A 12,334-nucleotide genomic window follows, 5' to 3' on the forward strand; every position below is an offset into this window, starting at 1 on the left:
ATCATTGTTTCCTAGCATTGCTGTCTTTTCCAGGGACTCTTGTCTTCTCATAATGTGACCAAAGTACAATAGCATCAGTTTAATTGTTTTAGCTTCTAGGAACAGTTCAGGCTTGATTTGATCTAGAATCCACTCATTTGTCCTTTTGGTGGTCCTCAGTATCCTTAAAACTCTCTTCCAATACCACATTTCAAAGGAATCAACTTTCTTCCTGTCAGTTTTCTTCATTGTCCAACTGTCTCACCCATACATAGTAATGGGGAATACTGTGGCATAAATTAACTTAATCTTGGTTGCCAGCGACATATCCTTGCACTTAAGAATCTTTTCTAGCTCCTTCATGGCTGCCCTTCCCAGAAGGCTTTAAGAGGGGAGTGGACATATTCATGGAGGCAAGGGGTATCCATGGCTATTAGTTAGAATGGATACTAGTCATGCTGCATACCTATTCTCTCTCGCATCAGAGGAGCATGCCTATTATATTGGGTGCGGTGGAACACAGGCAGAATGGTGCTGCTGCAGTCGTCTTGTTTGTGGCTTCCTAGATGCATCTGGTTGGCCACTGTGCGAACAGACTGCTGGACTTGATGGGCCTTGGTCTGATCCAGCAGGGCCGTTCTTATGACTCAATTTCCTTCTGATTTCTTGACTGCAGTCTCCCTTTTGGCTGATGATGGAGCCAAGGAACAGAAAATCTTGAACAATTTCAATCTTTTCATCATCAGTCTTAAAAGTTGTGTATTTTCCCTGCAGTCATTACTTTTGCCTTCTTCATGTTCAACTGTAATCCTGCTTTGGCACTTTCTGATTTAACTTTCATCAGTAGTCATATTTCAAGTCTTCCACTGTTTTCTGCCAGTAATGTGGTGCCATTTGCATATCTCAAATTGTTAATGTTCCTTCCACCAATTTTCACTCCACCTTCATATAAATCTAATCCAGCTTTCCGTATGATATGTTCTGCACACAGATTGAACAGATAGGGAGATAAAATACATCCCTGTCTGACACCTTTGCCAACTGAAAACCATTCTCTTTCTCCTTAATCAAGTTACTCCTCAAAATAAATCATTGTCTGACACTTTTGCCAACTGGAAATCATTCTCTTTCTCCAAATTCAAGTTACTCCTCAAAATACACGGAGAGCTGACTAGCCAGGCACCATGAGAAGGGGCTTGTATATTGTCTTGCATTCCACTCTTGCTGAAGTGACCACATGATTAGTGTAGAGTCCTACATATGAGCTGACATACCCAGCCTTTCCCCATTTTCTCCCAACCTTGAAGACATCAGATGCTAAGTCTGATAAGGGTTTCAGGATTGGCCCAAGCATGAGATGCCTCACATGGGCTGCAGTTGAATGGGTCTTGCAAATGCTTATATGCACGCTAAACTGGTAGGGTTGCTAGTGGATGTGAGAAAAATGTCCTGTCCCTTTGATTTTGGAAAGGGCCATCAAGTAACAGCTGACTTACGGCAACCCGGTAGGTGTTTTGCCATTGCCTGCCTCTGCATCGCAACCCTGGATTTCCTTGGGGAAGGATCACCCATCCAAGTACTAACCAGGGCCAACAGTGCTTTGCTTCTGCGATCTGACAAGATGAGGCTAGCCCAAGTTATCAAGGTCAGGGGGCTGTCCCTTTAACAGAGGCTTAATGGGATGTTATTTACCTGGTGATGTTTTTTTACTTCCATGCCATGAAAAGTTACAGCTTCATTTCAACACAAAGCCTCTATTAAAGGGACATGATATTTCTCTTCAAGCCTGTTGGCAACCCTGTAGGATGGACTATGTCCATTATTTCATTTTAAGTAATAAAACAGGTAGTGAAATGGGGGTGGGGATTTTCTAAACTGAATTTTCCCAGAAAAAATCCAATTCTGTATTTTTCATGGGAGTTTTTCTGCTCTACATATTAATATATAGTTTCTGTTTACCTGAAGATGGAAGATATGCTGCAAATCAATCCCATTAGATGGGTTAAATGTGGGATTTGCATGGACAAACCACAGTGCCTGTACATGGTCCAGGCTTGTGCATGGTACATTTGCCTCCTTTTGCTAACATTATTTAAATTTTGCTAACTTAAAATATTTAAGCTATTGATTAAAAAATTTCAAATTCGAAATTTCCCAGAAAATCCACATCACTGGTGACAGCAATGGATGGGGGGGGGGGGAATTAAGGTGTGCTATGTACAAGAGTCTGTAAGTATAGAAAGCAACCCGGTGAATAGGGTCAAGCTGCTCATAAGCAACCCAAACTACTTGCCAGACAGCTGGCTCCCTGCTCACCACAGGAAAGTGGACCATCAGCATGAGTGGAGACGGATTCTCCCACACCATCTCAACCATGAAAAAGATGAGCTGCAGGCAGCTCCTCCCAAACCACCCCAATCATGAAAAAGATGAGCTACGGACAACAGCTCCCACACCACCCAAACCATGAAAAAGATGGGCTTCAGAAGCAGTGCCTTGATACCCAGATGGGCAGAAGTGATGTGAGCACAGGGAGATAGATTCCTGGGACAATTAGGCGGACAAGCAACCCAGGCTGCCACTTGGGGTGCCAAAATCAGCCGAGGTGGTCCAGGTGCAGGCATGCACTCCCTGCACCACTGCTACCTAGCTGGGCTCCAAAGTGTATTCCCAGCAGCGGTGGCACAGAATGAGTGACACCTCTGGGGATTCCTCCTGTGGTGCTATTGCTGGAAGCAAGGCAGGCTGTGTTAACCTGGCCCTGAACAAAATGGGTCCTTAGAGAGTGGATCCTCCTCCCCACAAGTCAGAGTCTATTTTTGAAGGCCTGCTGCAAGAAGTTGCTGACGTTAATACTCTCCCCCAAAAAAGTGTGTTTGGGTTCTGAGTTGCACAGCTGCAAGGCCAGAAGCTACTGAAACTGGAGACAATAAGCCAGATTCACACAGACATTTCAAAGTGGACTCGTAGAAGAAGTAATGTCTTTGCAGCCTGCCTTGGAATCCAACCAGGTGGAGGTGGCCCAGGAGGGGACAATTCATGCCTTCTCTAGGGCAGCTTCTGTCCATTTGGCACACCAAGCAGCTGCTTGGGTTGTTTGGGTGTTGAACCAGCCCTGATAAAGAGCTACTAAAAAAATAAAATTTGCAACGTTGTGTTATATAACAGGTCTTAAAAGTCTGCTGATAAGATGCGCCAAGACACCCCCATACAGCAACAAGTACATTCTTGCTTCTGTAGTCTCTTTTGTCACTCTTCTGCATACCAAGGTAACTATTTGCCGACAGAGTTAAATATCCTGTTAACTGTACCTATATTTAGGGGGGGGATTAGATGGAGAGGTACTCCTTCCACACAGTACCTTAAAGGAGCATGCAAACTGCCCAAGCAGGGCCTGATGCTTTTTGCTTGAGGATCTTACCATACCACAGTTCTTGCTTCCTTACCAAACAGTGATGAAATTTAAAACTGAATTAATCAAAACAGCCACCATGCACGCCGTCTTCCACTGCAAGAGATAAGTGACATGGCTACACTCCAGCATATGGTTGCAGAGATAGGCAATGACAACGCAGTACAAGATGTCACATGATTAATAAATAATTTCACTCCAATCTAAGCTAGCATGTGGTTTCTCTATGTGCATTCTGAAGTGGTATAGTCCTGGGAATGCTGTATGATATTCGTTTCCTGATCATACAGACTGACCTCCAAACATAAACTAGTAGCAGGTGAAAGCTGTAGATGAATGCCTGCTCATTTATTGGTTTGAGCTTTTGGATCAGATGCTAGCAAGGTTTTTCTTCTGAGAGTGTGTGGCTTTGTCTGCCTTGCCTGGATTCCTTTGGGTTAGCTTTTGTCTTGCTTGCCTGAACCCTGGGCTACAAAGCAGAAAAGGAAGTGTATGCAAGAGGGTGGATCCATGTTGTAGGTGCAAATCACACCCCAGTGTCAAGATGGGGTGTGGGGGGCAAATCCTTAGGAAGGTCAATCCAGGGGCAGATGCAGATGAGTCTGACAAAGATACACACACACACACACACACACACACACAAAAGCAGCAGATAAAGCAGAAGTCAGGCGGAAGGGCAACCAGGCAGGCAGAGTCCTAATGAAAGACAGGGCAGCTAACAGAGATGCACAGAAGAAAATTAAGAAGCACAGATGACGGCAGTTACCCAGACAAAAAGGCAGGCCTATTTACAATACAAGCACATACAGGAAGGCAAAGTCAGGCCAATTGACTACTGGAGAATGTTAGAGGACAAAACTGCCAGTTTCTTCATATATGCTGCAACTTTAGTGTGGCTCATCACAAAGGTCCCCAGCATATAGAATCGGAAGCTTCTAATTCAAGCCCATGCAGATAAACATGAAAAATTATTAATTTATTTACTTCATTTATATGTTGCCTTTCTCCCCAATGGGGACACAAAATGGCTTATTGTTCTTCTTTACTCCATTTCTCCTAACAACGACCCCGTGAGGTAGGTTAGGCTGAAAATGAGTTCACCACCCCTGCTCTAAACGCTACACCACAATGCAAGATGGAATAACATATGCTTAATTTTTCAGTTCTCAAGCTAGCATCCACAAGCATCTATTGGTGACTGAGAAGTAGGTATTTTGTGTTAATTGTCTGAGTGGATGGAGCAGGGGAGAGAAAGAAAAATGTTCTGTTTCCATTCCAAATTATAATAACAGCACCGTCAATTTGGATATACCCTGCACACAAGATATTTCAATTCATCCCAATCTTAGTGAAAGGATGCTTGTCTACTATGCAAATAGTAATGAATAGAATGAAACAGTTCATGCCTTTTTTAAAAAAGGAAGAAAGTCTTTATGTTATACAAGTCCACTTTTGTATACAACATAAGCCAAATCCAGACTGGGAAAAAAACCCATAGGTCTTCAAATGTTTTACAAGTATGATTTCCCCCCTTCATACTATGAATTTGGCACGCTGTATTTTCAAAGCCCTGAATTAAAAAACAAACAATTTTTCAGCTTCCACCTGTATGTTTCAAGGTGTAATGCCACAGAATGCTGCAGACAGATGTGGATCCACTAGCATGCTAATGAAACAGACTATTATTTTTTACTGGTATTTTCTTGCACAGGACAGTTCAAAAAAGCAATTCTCCCACACACACACACATACAATTTGATACAAGCCCATTGCCTCTTGAAAATGTGAGAATCTTCTGTATTACTTGCCTCCTCTTCAGTTTATTTCTATTCTCATAACCCTTACTTGTGTGTGTAAAGTGCCTTCAAGTCACAGCCGACTCATGGCGACCCCTTTTTGGGGTTTTCATGGCAAGAGACTCACAGAGGTGGTTTGCCAGTGCCTTCCTCTGTACAGCAACCCTGGTATTCCTTGGTGGTCTCCCATCCAAATACTAACCAGGGCTGACCCTGCTTATCTTCTGAGATCTGACGAGATCAGGCTAGCCTGGGCCATCCAGGTCAGGGCAACCCTTACTTAGCATGATGCTTTTAGCCTTGTTTAATACATTTTGAGATTGCCATTATGGTGTTACTCTAGCATTACTTATGGCTAGAATTCCATCTCTGGAACTTGCAGTATGGGGAACAGCGTAATATTATCTCACCAGTGCACAAACATTCTGTATGCATTTAAACCGCTCCCACCACAGAGAGCCACAAACAGAGAAAGCCTTCAAGATATTACAGTTGAGTTGCTAAATTGGCGTATCAGTGCAATGGCATCAAACTGACATGAAGAAAGAAGTGAAGAACCTCTGATTTGCTTTATCCAGGCAGCAAGTAGCCTAAGCAGAACTGGCTAGATAAGACAACACTTTGTACTATGACTCAGTATGCAAGTTCGCTAACGCAGAACTTCTACTCAAGCAGCAGCAAAGGTGTTTTTTAAAATTAATGGATTCTACTTGGTTTTGCATGTAAACATAAAAAGCCACCACATCAAAATTTGGTCCCCAAAAAAAGAAGTTATAATCAGTGCCTGCAAAATACCTCCTGCTCTAGGACCAAGCTCAACAAAAAATTAAACATTGGAACAGGAGGTGCATTTAACAAACTTTTACCTATCAAATATCACCTGTGACTATGAGAAAGGATCATTCCTGGCAATGTTTTGGAGGGTGCGGAAAGAGAAAATGACCACATGCAACCAATACTCGTTCAAGTAGCTCACCTCGAGAGCCTCTTCACAACCTCCATCAATTGCAGCTTCAGTGCCATTCTTTAAATTCATAGCAGCCCCTTTTCATCCTAGTAACAATGACATCATCGCATAGCTGTCAGATCTAGCAAATGTGGCAACATAACTGAGGGCAAACAAATCCACGCTTTCCAACTGAACTAGATTAGTTTGCTATCAGTGATGCCATGATACAGTCAAATCCGTTCAGCAGCGTAAGGATACCACTAAGCAGAAAAAGGAAGGGCTACTTCTCACACAAAAAACAGTTGCAGTGTATTAACACATCCTTTTCTTCCCCAACAGGGAAATGTGCCCAAAAGGAGGAGTAGTGAGTGGGTAAAGCCCTATCTTTGCAGTCGAAACACCCCTCACCACCAGTCAATTGGCAACTGCTGGGCTGGTCAGATAAGCTGACTCCCCCCAGCTCAAAAGGTATTCAGCATTTTCTTGTTCTCATTTCCTGTTTGTTGGTGATCAACACTCTAACAGCTCTCCCTTTCTCCTATCATACAGACCCAGAAGGCCCAACAACCACTCAGTGTCCTCCAGTTCCTATAGCCATGGTGGCAGTTCCCAGAATCAACAGCTTCTTTTTAAATAATGTTTCTTGGACAAAGTATTTTCTACTCAGCAGGCCTCTGTACATGGAACTCTACCTTGGGCCCTGAATTAAGTCTCCCATCTGATGATCATATAGTTCAGATTTCTATTCAGAACTTCTGAGTTACCAAGAACCAGGCAGCAGGGGAAATCCTTTCCTAATTGCCACAAGAAATCACATGTGGCTATAAGACAGTCTCAGCTGGCACACAATCTATTTTTTACTGCGAGGTCATGACTTTTGGACTCTAGAGTCCCTATGTCTGAATCTTCCACCTTCGGCTGGACACATAACAACTTTACAAGGGATACCGATGCAATGTGGAATTTCTTGACTCAGTCCTCCTCCAACTCAGCTCTTTCAGTTTTCCTTCCTTCTGCTGGCTAAGAAAGATGCAGTCAGCAGTGCTATTCTAGGCACATTTTAAAGTTCCACTATGAAACTTACTAACCCACAAATATGCACAGGGTTGCAGCCTCACCACAGTCACTGTCTAAAGGAGAATAATGGCAGTTGGCTGGCTGGCCATCCTCAGGCTGCTAGGCCATATACACAAAACATGGCATTCTAACAGAGTAATGCCACACAACCAATCCAGCCCAAACACTACCAATACTAATAAAAGATAGTAGGCCAAATAAATTAGCCACAGGTGTTTTTTTAATCTTTCTTTTGTCTTGCACCGTAAATACTTTCATGTCCTGTCCTAAATTTAGGGAGCTTGGAAGGTTCAGCTGGAAACTATAAAATTTATGACAAAATAATTATAATGTTTGTTACACAAACTTTAGATCTGAAGAGAAACCAGGGCCTAGAATGCAGGCTACATATAAAACCGTCAGTACAGACTGTTACAAAGATATAAAAGTTGATGATACACTCATTATAAGTGACCAATACAGGATCATACGCGTTTCGGCCTATTGGGCCTTCCTCAGTGGTCATAAATACAAAACATGATTATTAAAGACACATCCGGAAATACACATTACAAGATGTTTTTATCTGAAAATAGAAAACCTTATCTCTTGTGTGGCCTGGTGTTAACTATTAACACAAACATAAATCTTGCAACATGGAAGCTTGTTCACACACAAAAATCTGTGTTAACGTCAACTAGTGATAAAATGTATTGTCCTAAATTTATTCTGGAAACAGTTGGCCAAGTCACATCACTACCCTATCTGGCTGTACGCTACAAGTTGAAAAGGGAGGGGGGACTGGATTCTTAATGGCTCAAGAAATAATATTAATTTGTCCAATCAGAATAATTTTATATATATAATAGTATAAGTACTTGGGTTAGCCAAAGATCTCTCTCTCTCTCTCTAGCTAACCCAAGTACTAAGGAGTGATCAGTATTAGCACCCTTCTGTTACCAAAAACAAGACTAGAAAAGTCATCAGGAGGTTTTGGGTGGCCTCAAAATATCTTAAGAAAGGGCTCCCCTGCCCCAGAAATGCCGACACCTATTTAAGGCTAAAGTTCATCTTTGTCCTCTCCCCTGTAAATAAACACCATAGTTTTATTAAAACATACAAGGGGAAATTGAATTTTGTAGTACCCCAGGTTAAAACTTGAGGTTCTGCTTTTTTAAACGAGTTTTGATAAGCATAGCATTTTACAAATGTACGGCCCGATAAAGGCATGGTAGCCATCTGCAACTTATAAAGGTTTTACGATACTCTGTACCATGACCTCTGGATTCGATCAGCAGCATAAACCGACAGCTCTTCAGCCTCAGCCTTGAATGAGAGAAGAGCTTTTTCAAGAAGCCAGCGTCAAAAGGCCAAAACGAAACAAATGCAACAAAGAAGAAAGGCGGAGAGCGCGGCAGGCAAGATTCAGGGCTCCTTGCACACAAAGGATGGAGCCTTGCACAGAGTCAGGAGCCCTTGGGATGCAAGCGTAACCTTGCTTTACTGCTCGGCAGCTTCGCTAACGTTGATGGCTACTCTAGAGTAAACATCACCCTGCCAAGAAGAAGAAGAAGAGCCATGACAGTGGCTACAGGCAGATACCAACAGAAGAAAACATCCGGGCTGCATCTCTCACGGGCCAACAGCATCCCATTTCGGTTCGCCGTTCCTCTCCCCACCCACCCACCCCCCGCGCTTCGTGCGACCCTGGGAACCAGGGGGCCATTCAAAGAACCGGACACTTGGATGAGGTAATTCCCAGGGGGTCGCCGTGTTAGTCTGTCTGCAGTAGTAGAAAAGGGGCAAGAGTCCAGGAGCACCTGAAAGACTCACAACAATATTTTCTGGCAGGGGGTGAGCTTTCGTGAGCCACAGCTCCGCTCATCCCCTGCCAGAAAATATTGTTGTGAGTCTTTCAGGTGCTCCTGGACTCTTGGCCCTTTTCTACTACTTGGATGAGACTAGATGAAAACAGGAAATGCCCTGCACCCAACGAGAAAAAGGGCTGCCCCCTTCTCCAACACGCCGCCGGCGAGGAGAGCGCGTCACGTGAGAAGCGAGGGGCAGCACGGGGGCAGGAAGCGCGGGGCCGCGTCCCCCGCCGCCCCTCCTCGCGAGGAAGCCCACCGACTCCGGCGGGGGCTGCCCCCCCCCCCAAAGCGGCGGGCCCGGGAACCGCAGCCACAGAGAGCCACAGAGAAGCAAAGGCGGCTCGCCTGGTCGGGCGAGGAGGAGCCCAAAGCGCACAGCGAGGCTGGAGGGAGGAGGGAGGGAGAGGAGACGGAGGAACAGGCTGCTGGGAGGCAACCCCCACCCCGCCCCACCCCCCAGCAAGACCCCCACCCCCCATTTCCTCCACAGCGGTTTCGGCGCGCGGGGAAGGGAGGAGGGCGGGGAGGGAAGAGGCCAGCTCTCCAGGGCGAGCGCGGAGGGACGGAGGGACAGGCGGGGACCCCCCTCCTCCCCCTCCTCCCCCTCCTCCCCCTCCTCCCTTCCCCCCTACCTTTTTTTTGCTCAGCCGTCCAGGGGGAAAGCGCGTCCCCGCTGCCACCCCTCGCTGCAGGCGGCCGTTGAATGAACCCGATGGGCTAGGAAGCCGGGGGGGGGAGGGGAGGGCGACTGACGCACGCAGGCGCGCGCGCGCGGGGCGGACATTCCAGCTCCTCCTCCCCCTCGCCTTCTCCCCCCTCCCCCTTTCGCTCCATCCCAGCCACCGGGGAGGGGAGGGGAGGGGGAGAAAGCGAAGGGGGCCCCGCGTGACCGGGGAGGAGGAGACCCACCCGGGCGAAAACGCGCGGTCGCTTTATCCTCCCTTAATCCCTGGCCCTTGGTGCACGGGAGGCTTCGCCGGGCCTTTGCCGCTCTCTAGGCGCACCTTTTCCCCATCCCGGTTCTCAGAACTCAACCGTAAGCCCCCCGTGCAGAGTTTTGAGAATTTAGACCGGGGAAATGTGCATCTAGAGAGTGGCAAATCCAAGGCGAAACCTCCGATGAAGAAATGGCCCTTGTTTCAGCCAGGAGTCAGCCTGGAGCGAGCGCACGCGTTTCGCCTGATGTGATCCTGGCTAAGACAGGGACTAAAGGAGGGTAAAGCGACCGTGCGTTTTCGCCCCCGGTATGCCGACCTGGCTGCGTCCGCGCGGGCGACCAGGGCTCATGAGCGGCCGAGGCGGGAGGCGCCTGCCCGCCTCCCTCGCCAGGAGAGTCCGAGCCGGATCCAGGATCTGTTGCTGGAGGGTGGCGCTCCGTGGCCAGCCGCTGGTGCCAACGTGGGCGCTCGCGGTGTGCCGAAGCCTTAGCGCTGAATATGATGTGTACAGATTAACGTTCTTGCATCGAACGGGGGGGGGCGTGGCTCAGTGGTAGAACAGAAGGGCCCAGGTTCAATCCCCGGCGTCTCCAGTTAAAGGGACTAGCCAAGTAGGTGATGTGAAAGACCCCTGCCTGAGACCCTGGAGAGCCGCTGCCGGTCTGAGTAGACACTACTGACTTTGGTGGACCAAGGGTCTGATTCAGTACAAGGCAGCTTCATGTGTTCAGGTGTGTTTGCATGCAGACACTCTGCTGTGCACACGGGTGTTCTTAAGGTTTAGGTGGCCAGCTGGGTCTGCGATGCCTCCTTGTTACATGCAAGGAACTACTAAAATCCCTAAAGATGAGGATGACTATCTCGGGTATAAACTCATCCCAATACTCCAGTTTATTACTGCTGTGCATTGCTGGGTATTCCGGTGCTTTCGGCGGTTTCTAACTTCTGTGTGAATATGTAGGGTGCTGGATTCATTACAGCCACTGTCTTCTCCAGTGTGGTGTGGTGGTTAAGAACGGTGGTTTGGAGCAGTGGAGTCTGATCTGGAGAACCGGGTTTGATTCCACATTCCTCTACATGAGTGGCAGAGGCTCATCTGGTGAACTGGATTTCCCCACTCCTACACATGAAACCTTGGGCAAATCACATTCTCTCGGCCCCACCCACTTCACAAGGTGTCTGTTGTGGGGAGGGGAGGGGAAGGTGATTGTAAGCCGGTCTGAGTGGTAGAGAAAGTTGGCATATAAAAACCAACTCTTCTTTGCCATGTCAAAACTCTACCTGAAATTCTTAGGGACTAAGTACCAACCTTGCCTTATACAATCGTTTTAGCATCTTTTGTCGCTGAGTTTAAGAGTCCAAGAAAACACACAATCCACTTCCAAAATTAAAAAGGCCAACTGATTTCTATGGTGCCTTGGTGAGATTGCTAGTCTTACAAGATTGGCAGGACAAACCTAATGAGGAATTCGGATCATAATTTACTGAAGTGTCATTCAGAGGACCACATGCATTTCTGCTGCTTCCCCAACAGCGAAATACAAGAAGGCAATACAATGATAAACCAGCTCGGTGCAGTCACTGGCCATTGGTGGAACAATGTGTGCTCCAGTTACTGTGCTTACAAAAGATAACAAGCATTGATCATGTGTACAGGAAATGTACCCAGCAGAATGACCTCATGTTTGAGATTTGATCCTGTGTACTACTACTTGTTGCTTATGTGAGCTAATTCCTTGTCCAGATAAACACTGTAAATAATGTGAAGAATCTTTATCTTCTGCACTGAAAGAATCTGCTTGAACTTCAAATTTGTATCCGGAAGGTGAACCTTTAATTGCTAGTACCTTGTCTTTATCTCTGTCACACACCTCTGCATCTTCTCTTGTGATGCTCCCATTGCCTAAAACAGCACCCTGTTTGTCAAGCAACTTTATTCTTCTCCAAAAAGGGCAGGTGCGTATGAAACAGTTGCTGTGTGAGGCCCCAGCAAATATCTGTCTGCGGTGGCTGTCTCCATACGAGTAGTCCTTCTCACACAACAGCTTAATACTCAAGGATCAGGCATCTAATCCATGGCTCTTCGGCTGTAATAAGATACATATTTAGTAGGATGAAGAAAATAGTTGCATTAAGCTTTTGCACATGAGCTTCTCTCCACATTAAAGCAATGTTTAAGTAGACTCCATGAGGCTGCAGCTGTGGAAAGAGGGCCCGTATTGTTCGTCACAACTCACTCTGTTAGCAAAGCTATTCCAGAACCCCAGAGAATCAACACTTCCATTGCAGGGTTCCCCACCTTTATGCCCATGGGTGCCGGTGTCTGCCAGTGC

Source organism: Euleptes europaea, chromosome 8 (assembly GCF_029931775.1).
Source record: "Euleptes europaea isolate rEulEur1 chromosome 8, rEulEur1.hap1, whole genome shotgun sequence".
In the NCBI taxonomy this organism is placed as follows: domain Eukaryota; kingdom Metazoa; phylum Chordata; class Lepidosauria; order Squamata; family Sphaerodactylidae; genus Euleptes; species Euleptes europaea.